At 44.4% G+C, this 16,517-nt stretch overlaps 1 protein-coding gene across 1 annotated transcript in view; it reads left to right on the top strand.

Annotated features, from left to right (window-relative positions):
- Positions 1-14,606: 14,606 nt before the first annotated feature.
- Positions 14,607-16,517, top strand: part of mcph1 (microcephalin 1) — a 334,501-nt gene continuing 332,590 nt past the window's right edge. Inside the window, exon 1 of the mRNA XM_078213236.1 lies at positions 14,607-14,662. The gene's annotated coding sequence lies outside the window, so the exon portion shown is untranslated. The remainder of the gene's footprint in view (positions 14,663-16,517) is intronic.

Raw genomic sequence — 16,517 nt, 5'->3', positions numbered from 1 at the left:
TCTCAAAAGTTGCAAATGGAGTTCAACATTGAGCTTGAACGACATTGCTTCTCTCCATTTACATTGTTCGGTAAATCTTTGGTCCCACTAGTTCATGAGGTTGAGGGCATCGGTGGCACAGTGGTTAGCACTGCTGCCTCACAGTGGCAGGGACCCAGATTTGATTCCACGTTCTCCCTGTGTCTGCGTGGATTTCATTCGGTTGCTCTGATGTATTCACACAGCACAAAGATGAGCAAGTTAGGTGGATCAACCATGTTAAATTTCCCGTTTGTACGTAAAGATGTGTAAGTTAGAGAGATTAGTGGGGTAAATGTGTGGGGTTATGGGGATGGGCCTGGGAAGATGCTTTGTTGGAAGTTGGTGCAGACTTGATGGGCTGAATGGCCTCCTTCTGCACTGTAGGGATTCTATGATTCTATGATTTACTATACTTTTCTAATATCTTTTTCCTCCAAACACTGAAAATGCTACCATTTTAACAGTGTGTTTTGTGAACATTTGCACAAAATTTGACCAGCATTGTAAAGTGTAAGATTGGCTACCAAGAGACTCATAGTAACATCTCCAACTATAGCTCATGGTGCCTTGACATCAGCCTTCTGCAACTGTTGAGCAAAGGTACAATGAAATGTCCACCATCATCATCAGAGCCTTTATTGAGCACACTACAGCAATGAGTCAAATGGTTTTATGGATTGAGAAGAAATCATACAATAGAGCACAGACAGTGTCATAAATCATCATTTGCTGTATGTTCCTGAAGCTTGCTCTTCAAAGTGGAATCAACATGGATCAACAGAAGGGCACTGAACTTTCTTTGGGGGCCGAAAGAATCAGCTTTAACAGCTTAAAATCTGACAGGTCTCAGAATTGGTTTATGCCACCTGGACTACCTGGATCCACTACAGTTTGCCTACTGCCGCAACAGGTCCACAGAAGACACCATCTCCCTGGCCTTGCACTCAACCCTGGAATACCTAGATAACAAAGACACCTATGTCAGACTCCTATTTATTGACTACAGCTCAGCCTTCAACACCATTATTCCCACAAAACTCATCTCCAAACTCTGTGGCCTGGGTCTCGGCTCCTCCCTCAGTGACTGGATCCTGAACTTCCTAACTCACAGACCACAATCAGTAAGGATAGGTCACAACACCTCCTCCACGTTCATCCTCAACACTGGTGCCCCACAAGGCTGTGTTCTCAGCCCCCTACTATACTCCTTATACACCTATAATTCTGTGGCCAAATTCCCCTCCAATTCGATTTACAAGTTTGCTGATGACACCACTGTAGTGGGCCGGATCTCAAACAATGACGAGACAGAGTACAGCAATGAAACAGAGAATCTGGTGAACTGGTACGGCAGCAATAATCTCTCCCTCAATGTCAGCAAAACGAAGGAGATTGTCATTGACTTCAGGAAGCCTGAATGTCTACATGAACGGGGACGAAGTAGAAAGGGTCGAGAGCTTCAAGTTTTTAGGCGTCCAGATCACCAACAACCTATCCTGGTCCCCCCATGCCGACATTATAGTTAAGAAAGCCCACCAATGCCTCTACTTTCTCAGAAGGCTAAGGAAATTTGGCATTCAGCTACGACTTTTACAGATGCACCATAGAAAGCATTCTTTCTGGTTGTAACACAGCTTGGTATGACTCCTGCTCTGCCTAAGACCGCAAGAAACTACAAGAGGTCGTGAATGTAGCCCAGTCCATCACGCAAACCAGCCTCCCATCCATTCACTCTGTCTACACTTCCCGCTACCTCGGAAAAGCAGCCAGCATAATTAAGGACCCCATCCATCCCAGACATTCTCTCTTCCACCTTCTTCCATTGGGAAAATGATACAAAAGTCTGAGGTCATGTACCAACCGACTCAAGAGCAGCTTCTTCCCTGCTGCGTTAGACTTTTGAATGGACTTACCTTGCATTAAGTTGATCTTTCTCTACACCCTAGCTATGACGGTAATACTGCATTCTGCACTCATTTCCTTCTCTGTGAACGGTCTGCTTTGGAGAGCGCACAAGAAACAATACTTTTCACTGTATGCTAATACATGTGACAATAATAAATCAAATCAAATCAAATCAGCCAACCTATTAACATAGATTGGAGCAGGAAAATATCCCTCCACTGGAACAAGTCGTCCCAAAACATCAGTTGCATTGTAGCAACAGTGCATCTTTTTTTAATATAACGCTACCCTAAGATCTCTCTATTGCTCCACAGTTTTAAGAACTTCACTGCCAAGGATATAATTTCCTTCATGTTCTGTTTCCCATAATGGAATTACTTCACAATTCATTGCATTGAACTGTAGTCTTTTGCATTCTTTTTAATAGTTTTCCATGTACTTAATGTGAATTATCAGAAAAAAGTCAAAAACATTCCACAAAGTGAACCGACAAAGGCATGGTGAGAGCAACAGGCAATCCAGGACCTCTGCAAAAGATGGAACAGGATATTGCCTTAACCAATGAGATTTAAGGTTTGAAAAACACATAAAAGGGCAGAGGAGGAGGCAGAACTTGAGTTGATGAATTCAATGTTAAATCATGTACAGAAAAGGAAATAGAGGGAAATGAAAGATGGTGAAGACAAAGTCAAAATGAAAAGTAAGCAAAAAGTTAAATGTAAAACTTTACATTTCTAAAATCTCTAACAAGAGATATGAGAAGCCACATTTTCAGTTTATTTTCTGGACTGCAGAGGGTTTTTGCCAGTCATTAACAATAATGACATTGTTAAAGGGATACTTATGCTGCTAAAACTTATGCTTTGATTTTAGTGTGCAATTCATGTGCAACTGCAGTAATATCATGAAACTAATGGTGAGGCAAAGTTGTGGCAATGCCACTTTTGCAAGTTCATGACAAAGCAGCATAAATGCAATAATTTGTGGTGATTCACAATTCACAGGGTACTATTCATTGCCATAAAGTTCTGACTGATTTAAACATTCAAAACAGCATGGCTGTTATATTCACACATCAGATACAAAAAGTATGAGAAGGAGAATTTTTCACGTTTAGTTCCGGATTTGAAATGTTTACTTCGTCTGAGAAATTAATGTTAAAATGAAAGAAAAGCCAGACATTGCCTCTGAAGTAATATGTTGGTATCCTTTACTTGGCTGCAGGGAACCCCTCTGGGAGAAAATAGAGATTAAGAGCAATTAGGGATGGGCAATAGATGCTGACCCAGACAGCAATGCCCACACCTGAGAACTTGTAAAAAAAATGAACAAGTTTCTTCATAGTTCAGCATGTTGCTCAACAGGAACAAAAACCCCTTTGCATGAAAACACCAACAGCTCTTGGTGTTATTGGAGATATACTAATCAAGTCTTTCGGAAAGATTGGTTCTCTGTCGCATTGGTTGGAACCCAAGCTTGTTTATCCAATTTTATTCTCAACGAAGCTATTATAGAGCTTGTGTATCATTGCAGGTTGTAACAGCTACCTCTAGTGGTGAATGGGCCACAAACAATGCTCTGTTCATGAATCCAAGTTCAGTTATTTGCTGTAAACAACATAATTGTTGATGAGGCAAACAGTGCAGAAATATGTGTCTGTAATATTGATTAACTGAAATTGTTTCTAAAAAGGAGAATTTTATCTTCCAGGTATTTGCATCATTTTGCTAAATGTCAGCATGCATATAGTCATATCATAGAATGTTACAGCCTTAACCAATGAGGTTTAAGGCTTGAAATACAAATAAAAGCGAGGCAGAGGAGGAGGCAGAACTTGAGTAGATGAATTCAATGTCAATTCATGTACAGAAAACGAAATAAAGAGAGGGAAAAGAAAGGGGGATGAAGACAAACTCAAAAGGAAAAATAAGAAAAATGTGAACTAACACTTTACATTTCTAAAATCTCTAACAAGAGATATGAGAAGTGATGTTTTCAGTTATTTATTTTCTGGGCTAGAGAGGGTTATTGCCAATCATTAACAATTATGGTCCGTTGCACATATGTTGGCAATTTGAGAGAATTATCCAGTTAGTTCTGCTTATCCAGGGAGGCCGAGCAAAACTGAAGTCAATGAAAATCAGGGGGGAAGATCTCCACTGTTTGGGGTCATACCTAGCATAAAGGAAGATGGTTGTATTTGTTGGAGATCAATCATCTCAATCCCAGGGTATTCCTGAAGTACTTCCCCAGGGTAGTATCCTAGGTCCAACCATCTTCGGCTGCCTTATCAATTACTTTCTCTCCATTGCAAAGTCAGAGGTGGGGTTGTTCACTGGTGATTGCACAATGTTCATCACTATTTGCAACTCCTCAGATATCAAAGCAGTTCGTGCCCATTTGCAGCAAGACCTGGGCAACATTCAGGTTTAGCTTGGTAAGTGGCAAGTCACATTCATGCCACGGAAGTGCCAGGCAACGATCATCTCCAGCAAAAGAGAACATAACTATCGAACCTTGACATTCCAAGGCATTACCATCACTGAATTCCCCACTATCAACATTCTGCAGGAGATCATTGACAAGAAAGTGAACTGGACCAGCTATACAAATACTATGGAGACAAGAGCAGGTCAGAGACAGGGAATTCTGCAGCTAGTAATAACTGACTTCCTGATTCCACAAAGCCTTTCCATTTCTACAAGACACAAGTATCTACAAGACACAAGTCATGAGTGTGACGCTTGGCCGGATGAATACAGCTCCTCTATCACTTAAAAATCTCAACACCATCCAGGACAAAACAGTTCACTCAATTGGCATTCCATCGACCACCTTAAACATTTACTCCATCACTGATGCACAGTGGCAGCAGTGTGCACTACTGACAAGATGCACTGCAACAACTTATCAAAGCTCCTTCGACTGCATCTTCCAAACCTGGAAGGCAATCGCAACAAATGCACGAGAACAGCACCACCTGAAAGTTCCCCTCCAAGCCGCACAACCCTGACAACCATTCCTTCGCTGTTGCTGGGTTAAAATCCTGGAATTTACTTCCGAACAGCACTATGGTTAATACCACATGGACTGCAGCGACACAAGAAGGCAGTTCAGTATCACCTTCTCAAGGGCAATTAGGGATGGGCAATAAACACTGGTAGACCCAGTGACACCCGTATCCCAGGAAAGATTAAAAAAGGGAATTCCTTTTGAAAATTACAGTTAAAGCTGATTCCAAAGACACTTTCTGCTAGTGCAGTCCGGATCGTATCAACTTACAGTAATAAAAGCTTTTTCCTCTGTTTCTTGAGCCAAGGATCTTAAATGTGAATCATCTGATTGCCAGCCTACCCACCAGTGCAAGTAGTTACTGTCTATTTAGTCCTTGTAACTCCTTACACTCTGTTAACTCCCACTTCTCACTGAAGCAGCCTTAGTATCACATGTGGCCTGAGTGTAATTTGCACAATTGGGTGCAAACAACCCTGAACACTGTTGTAAAACAGATTTTACACACAACTCCCAATCCAAAGCATTTACAAAGGCTACAGGGTAATTGGATTTGAACCAAGGATTTGTTCGTCTGCAATCAAATGTCACCGAGCTACACTTCCAATTAATAAGTGACAGATGAGAATATCCATCTTGCTCAATGTACTTGTTCAGATTTAATGTAGTGCATTTTGTATGAAGATATGTTAATATGCATGATGCTGAAATTTTGGTATGCTGACAGCACAGTACATTATGTCAGTCAGAGGTAGAATGTTATTTTATTCCGTATCTGTTCGTTTTTCAGCTGGTTAACTTCTGGGTGCACAATCATAGTGATATAAAGTGGGCATGGTTTTTATGTACTAATTTACATCAGTCCAGAAAGGTTAGGAACTAGTGCAGATCCAAGAAGAATGCTAAAGTGCTAAATCCATACAATTTTCCTGTCAGCTTATTTGCATCATTATTTACAGCTTGACATGCAGATATGGGTGTGTAACTAAGTGGATTAAACCTAGAAGTAGCGGATACTTAAAGGAAAGTGGTGTAGAAGCTGCATTCATCCAGGCAAATCGAGGGGAAAGTTAGCAACAAAAATACTAACATTTGTGCTTCTCAGCCTTTTGGCAAAGATCCAGGTATCAGATCAAGCCCAAGATGGGGTACAATGCCTTATCTTGTCAGGTTGGATCTTCTTTGTCTCTCCTTTGGGGATCATGAATTGGATTCAATTGGATTTTGAATTTGGTTTTTGGAGTGACCAAGGATTGGATTTGGGTTTGCCTGGTCCATTCTGAGCATTGGCTTTGTAACTTTAAGGATGGATTTAAAAATTAAATTAAAAAAACACAGTTGTGTTGAGGGAACAAGGAAACTTCAATCCAATTGCTGCCTTTTGCACGTGGAAACCCAATAAAGAGGTGTGAGTGTTAAATGGCAGTATGGCTCCGTGGTAGTGCTCATGTCTCTTCCACCATCATGGACTCTAATTTAACTTCAGAGCTTGAACAGATTATCCAAGTTGTCATTGCAGCTTAATTTTGAAGGATTGCCAGAGGTCTTTCAGATGAGGTGATGAACAAAAGCTTCATCTACATATTTAGGTGAACATGAAAAGTCTCTTGGCATTAATCAAGGAAGTACAGAGGAGCATATCCTGGAAAACATCTTTCATACTTTATCCAACATAACTAAAACAGACTATTGGATTTAACTCATTGTCCTTTCAGGACCTTGCTGTCTGCAGTATGATTGCCATGTCTGTCTGGGTAGCATTGACTGTATTTTGTCGAAAATGGTTACCGCACAGAAGAAGGCCCTTCAACCCGCTGTGCCCGTGGCAGTTCTCTGCAAAAGCAACTCGTGAAGTCCCATTCCCATTCCTTTTTCCCGTAGCCCTGCAAATTTGATCTTTTAAAATATTATCCAATTCCCTTCTGAAAGCCACGATTGAATCTGCTTCCACAACTCTCTGGCAGTGCTTTCCAGATCCTAATCACTCGCTGCCTAACAACATCCTTCCTCATGTCATCCATTGCTTCTTTTGCCCATTACCTTAAATTCGTGTCCTCTGATTCTCACTGCTAAGTTTCTCCTTATCTATTTCATAACTATTTGGTTCTGAAGTGTTTTGAGATGCCCAGCAGATATGCAATAAGTAGTATTTCTTTCTTGTTTTTCCTTATCGTATTTGGGAAAAAGGGCTTCCTCCTACCATTGCGCCTCACCTCCTCTCAAGCTCAGGTATTGTCAGCTTTATTAATGGAACATCATTGTTCAAACCACAAAGGCTCCTGAAAACTATCGCTGCAGCACAAAGAGAGGAAAAGTGCTGTGGAAATGGCCTGAAAATTGTTCACAAAATCTTCCTACATACACTTTAAACTTGTAGTCATATACATTTAAGCACCTAGCAACGGTGACCGAGTACTTTGTATAGGGATAAATAGCACCATCCATTATGCACCGGGACAGGAGAAAATTGGGTGTCGGTCAAAACACATTTTAAACTGCAGAAGTGCGGGCACAGCGCAAAGTCAGCAGAAATCCAGCAGAACATCGTTCTTCAACTTTCTTGCTCCATTGCACCACATAAGCTGGTTCACACAGAAACAGGAATGGAAACAGAAATCTCTCCCCCCCCCACCCCCCCACCAAGAGTTTCTGCACAGACAGGAAGAAATAATTGTGAACTAAATTACTGCTAACCCTTCTTGGCTGCATACAAACAAATGATTCAGGGCAGTATTGTCAGATGTTTTGGTCCAGTTGCCTGACTGCCCCTGGTTAAGGAACAGTGTGAGGCCTGGAGATATGTAAGTAGATCAGAAATAGAAAAAAAGAACAAAATATAATCTTGTTACAGTAATCTGACATGAATTATCTGTTTAATATCAATCACTTTAAGAATATTGACCCCCCCTCCTCCCCCACTGCAAACAACATGACAGATAATAAATGACATTCTGACATTCTCAGCTGGAAAAAAGTAATTTGTACCATCAACCCGATCATCTTGAATAAGTCAAATGCAATCTGCCCAAATATGTTTGTTGTTCTAGCAATCCTTCAGCGACCACATCAAGTCAGAGGGTTATTATTTGGTGACAAGGGCTATTGCTATACATCTGGCTGATGATTTGTTCTGTAACCCAACCACATATGGCCAGGGCTGATAAATGAGAGGCTTGCACAATGTCACAGTGGTTACCACTGCTGCCTTGCAGCTCCACAGACTTCGGTTCAATTCTGACCTTGGGCAGCTGTCTGTGTGGCGTTTGCACGTTCGCCCCGTGTCTGCGTGGGTTTCCTTTGGGTGCTCCGGTTTCCTCTCACATTCCAAAGATGTGCAGGTTAGGTGGATTTTTCATGCTAAATTGCCTCTTCATGTCCCAAGATGTGAAGGTTAGATGGATTAGTCATGGTAGATGTGTGGGTTTACTGGGATAGGGTGGGGAGAGGGCCTGGGTAAGATGTTCTGTCAGAGGGTCATTGAAGGCTCGATGGGCCGAATAGCATCTTCTGACTGTTGGGATTCAGTTCTATGATTCTGTGCCATCATGTGAAATGTTATTGTGTAATTCATTGGGTACTAAAGTAGTTTTGACTGCTCCAGTGAAACCTTCCAGTACTGACTGGAGCAGGTGGTCCAATTCCTGGCAGTCGTTGGGCAATCCTCCACAATCCGAATGTCATGATGGTGCAGCGCTTACCACCATGAGTTTGGCAACCAACTCTGGAGGAGTAGAAAGAACAGGAGTAGCAAGAAGAGTAAAATGAGGCAGAGGGAAAGGATGGGCTGCTGGATGAGCTGTCAGTCAGTGCATTCTTCTATGAGGGACCATTCCAGCAAACCCTTGGTCATAATCCTGAAATAAAAGCCACCACAGAGCAACTATCCCATCCAGGCATTATTCACCATCAAACTTTATAGTCCATACAATAATCAACTAATCACCCTTGTACATTCTCTTAGTGCCTGCCTTTGCCCAGCCTAGTTCTTCCCAGTGACTGAAACATGGTTGGTGGAATGTTGTTGATTTTCAGTGGGAGAGACTGCAGACGGTCCTGCAGGATACTCACACGAGTCTGTGGGCACATTAGGCCAGGTTTCGGACTTCTGTATGCGTGGTAGCAGTCTGGGCTGGCTGAGAGGCAACAGTAGAGGCACCGTTGAAGTAGCAGCGGTGGGAGCATGAATACAATGTTAAACTGAGAGAGGACAGCAGGTTCTTACCCTAAGGAACAACTGTCACTCATATGGGGAATGCCATCAACAATTGCAGTTATCTATTGGAGGACAGATTGCTAACCTGTTGTGAAACCTCAAAAGCCCCCTTGAGCATGGATTTCCTCAGCCATGCACAGCAGTCCACCTACATGGTGGTCAGAAGGCTGAGGGGGGATCTTATAGAGACCTATAAGATAATGAAGGGGGTGGATAGGGTAGAGGTGGAGAGATTATTTCCACTTAGAAAGGAAGCTAGAACTAGAGGGCACAGCCTCAAAATAAAGGGGGGTCAGTTTAGGACAGAGTTGAGGAGGAACTTCTTCTCTCAGAGGGTGGTGAATCTCTGGAATTCTCTGCCCACTGAAGTGGTGGAGGCTACCTCGTTGAATATGTTTAAATCACGGATAGATGGATTCCTGATCGGTAAGGGAATTAGGGGTTATAGGGATCAAGCGGGTAAGTGGAACTGATCCACTTCAGATCAGCCATGATCTTATGAATGGCGGGGCAGGCTCGAGGGGCTGGATGGCCTACTCCTGCTCCTATTTCTTATGTTCTTATGTTCTTACATGGCAACAAGCAGAGATTTCATGAACTCAGTTTGAGCTTCCCCTGTAGTACTCAGATATTGGATGGTTTCTGCTTATGGTGCAATGCGAGTTGCATTTTGGTTGACTCTGCAAGTGCTCTCACGGAGTTTGCCATCACCCCACACTGGAAGGGATGGGCTCCAAGATCTACACAATACGCTCAACCAAGTTGTGAACATACAAAGATTATTTGGAGAGCCAGTGCAGAAACATTGGGAGGGATTTTACTGCCGCTTTACGCCCATTTTGCAGTGGGAAAATGCTGAAAATCAGGCGTACAAAGCGGCTCGCGCGAATGGCGCCAGTTTTCATGACCGGTGGGATTTTACGGCAGCCGAATTTCCAGCGCAGTCAACCTCTTGCTGGAAATGGGCTTGAGTGATTGAGTTCAAAATTTTATTTGTCAAGTTATTTTTAGCAGCTCTTCTTTTTACATTGTAACCAAACAGACACTTTGATACCAGTCACCGAGGAACCATTTTTGAATGGGAAATTAGTTTCTGGTATCCTACGCAGATTAGTTACTCATTGATATCCCAGGAAGAATGGGGCTGTCTAAATTGCTTCTTACTTTCTTCTTCCCTCTCTTCCTAACATTCCTGCTCCTCAGCCGCTCAATTGATAACTGGTGACAAGGTTTTTTTCCCTCACAATGGCAGGGTGGTGCAGCATGTAAACGACGGCACGGTAGCACAGTGGTTAGCACTGCTGCTTCACAGCTCCAGGGTCCCGGGTTCGATTCCCGGCTCGGGTCACTGTCTGTGTGAAGTTTGCACATTCTCCTCGTGTCTGCATGGGTTTCCTCCGGGTGCTCCGGTTTCCTCCCACAGTCCAAAGATGTGTGGGTTAGGTTGATTGGCCAGGTTAAAAATTGCCCTTCGTGTCCTGAGATGCGTAGGTTAGCGGGATTAGCGGGTAAATATGTGGGGGTAGGGCCTGGGTGGGTGCAGACTCGATGGGCCGAACGGCCTCCTTCTGCACTGTAGGGTTTCTATGATTTCTATGACCATCATGATCCCTGACACATATCCAATATACTGCAAGGTTCCTTTAAAGCCATCCAGGTAGTTGAAGCCTTGTTTCAGCTTATCAATGGTCTGCTCTATCATATTTCACATGGCAGCATGGCTTGCATCATTGTAGGCAAACTGCATCAGCCATAGTGGTCCTTCCATTTGTTGAATATGTGTTTAGGTTAAAGCAGAGAGTTGGCTGGAGTGTTCAGCTACAAAATGGCACCGCTGGTGTCAAATCTGAGGGATGTCATTATCTACTAGCTCTGCATATTCACTGTATGTACACTGACACCTGCACCAATATTACAGGATTGCCTGCGCATTTGGATGTCACCGTGGCACTTTAAGAGCACAGGTGACCGCCAAAAAATAGGCATCAATGGGTCTCAGTTTCTTCCCAAAATCTTCTAAAAATCTCTTGCTTGGCAAGCCCTGCCATGTACTGGGAGACCATTTCATGAAATTAAACACTCCTAACAGAGTGGGAAACATGAAAAAGAGAAGTTAATAAAAATCGACAGAGAAAAAGTTTAAAGTTTATTTATTCATGTCACAAGTAGACTTACATTAACACTGCAATGAAGTTACTGTGAAAATCCCCTAGTTGGCACACTCAGGCACCTGTTCGGGTACACTAGGGAGAATTTAGCATGGCCAATGCACCTAACCAGTACGTCTTTCGGACTGTGGGGGGACGCAGACACAGGGAGAATGTGCAGAGTCTGCACGGACAGTGACCCAAGCCAAGAATTGAACCTGGATCTCTGGCGCTGAGAAGCAGCAGTGCTAACCACTGTGCCACCACGCCTGAAGAGAACAATAGAAATGGAAAAGCAGAAGTGAAGCAAGGAAATAGAAGCAACGAGACATAAAAAGACAGCAGCTCAAAGGGTGACCAAATTCTCATGGGGACCTAGCATCTCCTAACTATTAATATGACACAAATCTTGTTCAATGTATTCCTGACATTTTAGAATCCTTTGACTCAGTGAGCATTGTAAGAAGTCTCACAACACCAGGTTAAAGTCCAACAGGTTTATTTGGTAGCAAAAGCCACTAGTTTTTGGAGCGCTACTCCTTCGTCAGGTGAGTGGGATTTCAGTTCACAAACAGGGCATATTAAGGCACAAACTCAATTTACAAAATAATGGTTGGAATGCGAGTCTTTACAGTAATCAAGTCTTAAAGGTACAGACAATGCGAGTGGAGAGAGGGTTAAGCACAGGTTAAAGAGATGTGTATTGTCTCCAGCCAGGACAGTTAGTGAGATTTCTTTGCAAGCCCAGGCAAGTCGTGGGGGTTACAGATAGTGTGACATGAATCCAAGATCCCAGTTGAGGCCGTCCTCAAGTGTGTGGAACTTGGCTATCAGTCTCTGTTCAATGAGGAAAACTACAGAAAGTTACCCGCAGATCCGACCAAAGAACACATCCGTCAACTCAATAGACTGATCAAGACATTTGATCCGGACCTTCAGAGCACCCTCCGTGCTCTCATTCCACGTACTCCCCGCGTAGGAGATCTCTACTGCTTCCCGAAGATACTCGAGGCAAACACACCCGGCCGTCCCATCGTATCGGGCAATGGGACCCTGTACGAGAACCTCTCCGGCTACGTCGAGGGCATCCTGAAACCCATTGTACAAAGAACCTCCAGCTTTTGTCGCGACATACGGACTTCCTTCAGAAACTCAGCACACATGGAGCAGTTGAACCAGGAGCACTCCTCACAATGGATGTCTCGGCACTCGACACCAGCACCCCCCATGATGATAGCATTGCTGCAACTGCCTCAGTACTCAATGCCGACAACTGCCAATCTCCAGATGCAATTTTATAACTCATCCGCTTCACCCTGGACCACAATGTATTCACCTTCAACAACCAGTTCTTCATCCAGACACACGGAACAGCCATGGGGTCCAAATTCGCACCTCAATATGCCAACATCTTCGTGCACAGGTTTGAACAAGACCTCTTCACTGCACAGGACCTTCAACCGATGCTACACACTAGATACATCAATGACATTTTCTTCCTTAGGACTCATGGTGAACAATCACTGAAACAACTATATGACGACATCAACAAGTTCCATCCCACCATTGGACTCACCATGGACTACTCTCCGGAATCGGTTGCATTCTTGGACACACGCATCTCCATCAAGGACGATCACCTCATCACTTCACTGTATCGCAAGCCCACGGATAACCTCACGATGCTCCACTTCTCCAGCTTTCACCCTAAACATGTTAAAGAAACCACCCCCTACGGACAAGCCTTCCGTATACACAGGATCTGCTCAGATGAGGAGGATCGCAAGACACCTCCAGACACTGAAAGATGCCCTCATAAAAACAGGATATGGCGCTCGACTCATTGATCAACAGTTCCGACGCACCACAGCGAAAAACTGCACCGACCTCCTCAGAAGACAAACATGGGACATGACGGACAGAGTACCCTTCGTCGTCCAGTACTTCCCCGGAACGGAGAAGCTACGACATCTTCTCCGGAGCCTTCAACATGTCATTGGTGAAGATGAACATCTCGCCAAGGCCATCCCCACACCCCCACTTCTTGCCTTCAAACAACCGCACAACCTCAAACGGACCATTGTCCGCAGCAAACTACCCAGCCTTCAGGAGAACAGTGACCACGACACCACAACCCTGCCACAGCAACCTCTGCAAGACATGCCGGATCACCGACACGGATGCCATCATCTCACGTGAGAACACCATCCACCAGGTACACGGTACATACACTTGCAACTCGGCCAACATTGTCTACCTGATACACTGCAGGAAAGGATGTCCCGAGGCATGGTACATTGGGGAAACCATGCAGATGCTACGACAACGGATGAATGAACACCGCTCGAAAATCACCAGGCAAGAGTGTTCTCTTCCTGTTGGGGAACACTTCAGCGATCACGGGCGTTCGGCCTCTGATCTTCGGGTAAGCGTTCTCCAAGGCGGCCTTCACGACACACGACAACGCAGCGTCACTGAGCAGAGACTGATAGCCAAGTTCCGCACACATGAGGACGGCCTCAACCGGGATGTTGGGTTCATGTCACACTATCTGTAACCCCCATGATTTGCCTGGGCTTGCAAAATCTCACTAACTGTCCTGGCTGGAGACAATACACATCTCTTTAACCTGTGCTTAACTCTCTCTCCACTCACATTGTCTGCACCTTTAAGACTTGATTACCTGTAAAGACTCACATTCCAACCATTATTTTGTAAATTGAGTTTGTGTCTTTATATGCCCTGTTTGTGAACGGAAATCCCACTCACCTGATGAAGAAGCAGCGCTCTGAAAGTGCGTGACTTTTGCTACCAAATAAACCTGTTGGACTTTAACCTGGTGTTGTGAGACTTCTTACTGTATTTACCCCAGTCCAACGCCGGCATCTCCACCTCAGTGAGCATTGCCACGGGACACCTGCCAGCAGGATCCAGCCTGAACCCAGCAGGTGTCAGTTGTGCTGCGGGGATGATGACTCAGAATGCCCACCTTCAAGGACAGGGACAGTTTTAAATCGGTGCGCATTCAGCTGCTGTCCTGTCAGCACTGACAGTGAAAGCCCCGCCCCCAAATCGCCGGCTCCGCCCGCAGATCAGGCCCCACCCACACCCCCTGTGTCGGCCCCTCCCCCGTGAACACGCCCCTGCTCCCAGAACCTCACTCCGGGGGCCACGCTCTGGACTCGCCTCTGTCCCCAGGTTCACTGTATAGCAACTGTCCCGCAGCCCCGCCCACTCATTCCCCGCCCCGCCCCCCCCTTTCCGTTCCGCATCCTGACAGTTGGTAGCGAGTTCCTTTCCCGGCGAGCCTAGCGGTGCGCGGTCTCCTCCCGCCATGTTTAAATCTCAATGAGAGCAACGACAGGTTAGTTGCAGCGAGACGGGGCGGGGGTCTGTCTGGTTGTGAGGGACCCGGCGTTTCGGATCTTTGTGCCGCTGGGAGGGTGGTTACTTTGCTTGTCTTTCTCCGGATCTGAGCGGCTGGTCAAAACCCGCACCGGTGGCTGCTGAGCCCTGGGTGTCGGGGATGGATGGGTTTCATCTCATGAAAAAGCAAATGACTGCGAATTTGCAATCCGCAGATTCCAGCACACGCAGTATTTTGCTTTTATCTTAAATGACTGCGGATGCTGGAAGTGTGAACGAAGATAAAGTGCTGGGAATACTCGCCATTTGTAGAGAGAGTTTCAGGGGGTCGTGGACATTTTAGAGGAAGGGTTGTACAGAGGATGAGCCAGAACACAACCCCAGCAACAGGATATTGGCAGAAGAACTAGGAGTAGGCAGTTCAGCCCCTCCAGCCTGCTCGGCCATTCATGATCATGCCTGATCTAATTCCACTTTCCTGTTCATTCTCCATATCCCTTCATCCCTTTACTAATTAAAAATGTGTCTATCTCCTCTTCAAATGTTTAAAAAATGTTTTAGTGTCTCAAGGAGTGACTGTGAAAATCCCCTACTTGGCACCTGTTTGGGTACACTGAGGAAGAATTTAGCACAGCCAAAGCACCTAACCAGCATGTCTTTTGGACTGTGGGAGAAAACTGCAACACTTGGAGGAAACCCAATGTCCTGGCATCCACTGCATGCTGGGGTAGTGAATTCCACACACTCACGATCCTTAAATAGAAGAAAATTCTCCTAATCTCTGTCTTAAATCTATCACTCCTTATCTTAAAACTCTGGCCTCTTGTTCTGGATTGCCTCACAAGAGGGAACATCTGCTCTATGTCTCCCCTGTAAATCCCTTTTAGCATCGTATGAAGGGGGGATTAGGATATTGAATTTGATAATCAGCCATGATCAAAGTGAATGGTGAAACAGGCTTAAAGAGCCGAATGGTTTTTTTCCTGCTTCTAGTTTTTATGTCTATACCTCAATTAGATCTCCTTTCGTTCTTCTAACTCCAGGGAGTATAGGCCTGATGTGCCCAACTGCTCTTCGTAAGACAAACACCCCCTATCTCTGGAATCAATCGAGTGAACTTCCTCTGAACCGCCTCCAATGCAACTACGTCCCTCCTCAAGTAAGGGGACCAAAACTGTGCATAATACTCGAGGTTTGGTCTCACTAATACTTTGTACAGTTGAAACAACATTTTCCTACTTTTATAATCTATTCCTTTAGCAAGAAATGCCAAAATTCCATTTGCTTTCCTTGTTACCTGCTGTACTTGCATGCTAGTTTTCTGCGACTCGTGCAAGAGGATACCCGGATCTCTCTGCAGTGAAGCATTCTGAAGTTTTTCTCCATTTAAATAGTGAGTTCCCTTTCTATTTCTCCAACCAAAATGGATAATCTCACACTTATCCACATGAAACTCCATCTGTCAAATTTTGGCCCACTCACCGAATATCCATATCAATTTCTAAATCCCTTCCTACTTTATTGCATACTAGCCCACCTATCTGCGCATCAGATATGTTTAGTGCCTTTCTGATATCCTGTTACAGAAAGACACGTGCAGAGGCAGTGTCAGGTGCAGAAAGTGAGAGATGTCTTTCCTGAAGCTGGTGTCTTGTAACTCCTGTTATCATTTGCAACTAGATAGACAGTTGCAGTTTTGAGAAGCAAACTGAAATGTCTGATTGTAGACTAAATCAAAGCACAATAATGTTCAGATTGATTTTTTTTCCCCCAAAATGTTTGCTTTATTTGCCAGCCACTATTATTCAAATTCTCATTAGAAATACATTGGAATATGGCTATTTTTTAGTGGG

The sequence above is a fragment of the Mustelus asterias genome, chromosome 5, assembly GCF_964213995.1.
Source record: "Mustelus asterias chromosome 5, sMusAst1.hap1.1, whole genome shotgun sequence".
NCBI classification, from domain to species: domain Eukaryota; kingdom Metazoa; phylum Chordata; class Chondrichthyes; order Carcharhiniformes; family Triakidae; genus Mustelus; species Mustelus asterias.
This window is presented reverse-complemented; position numbering and strand designations above follow the sequence as displayed.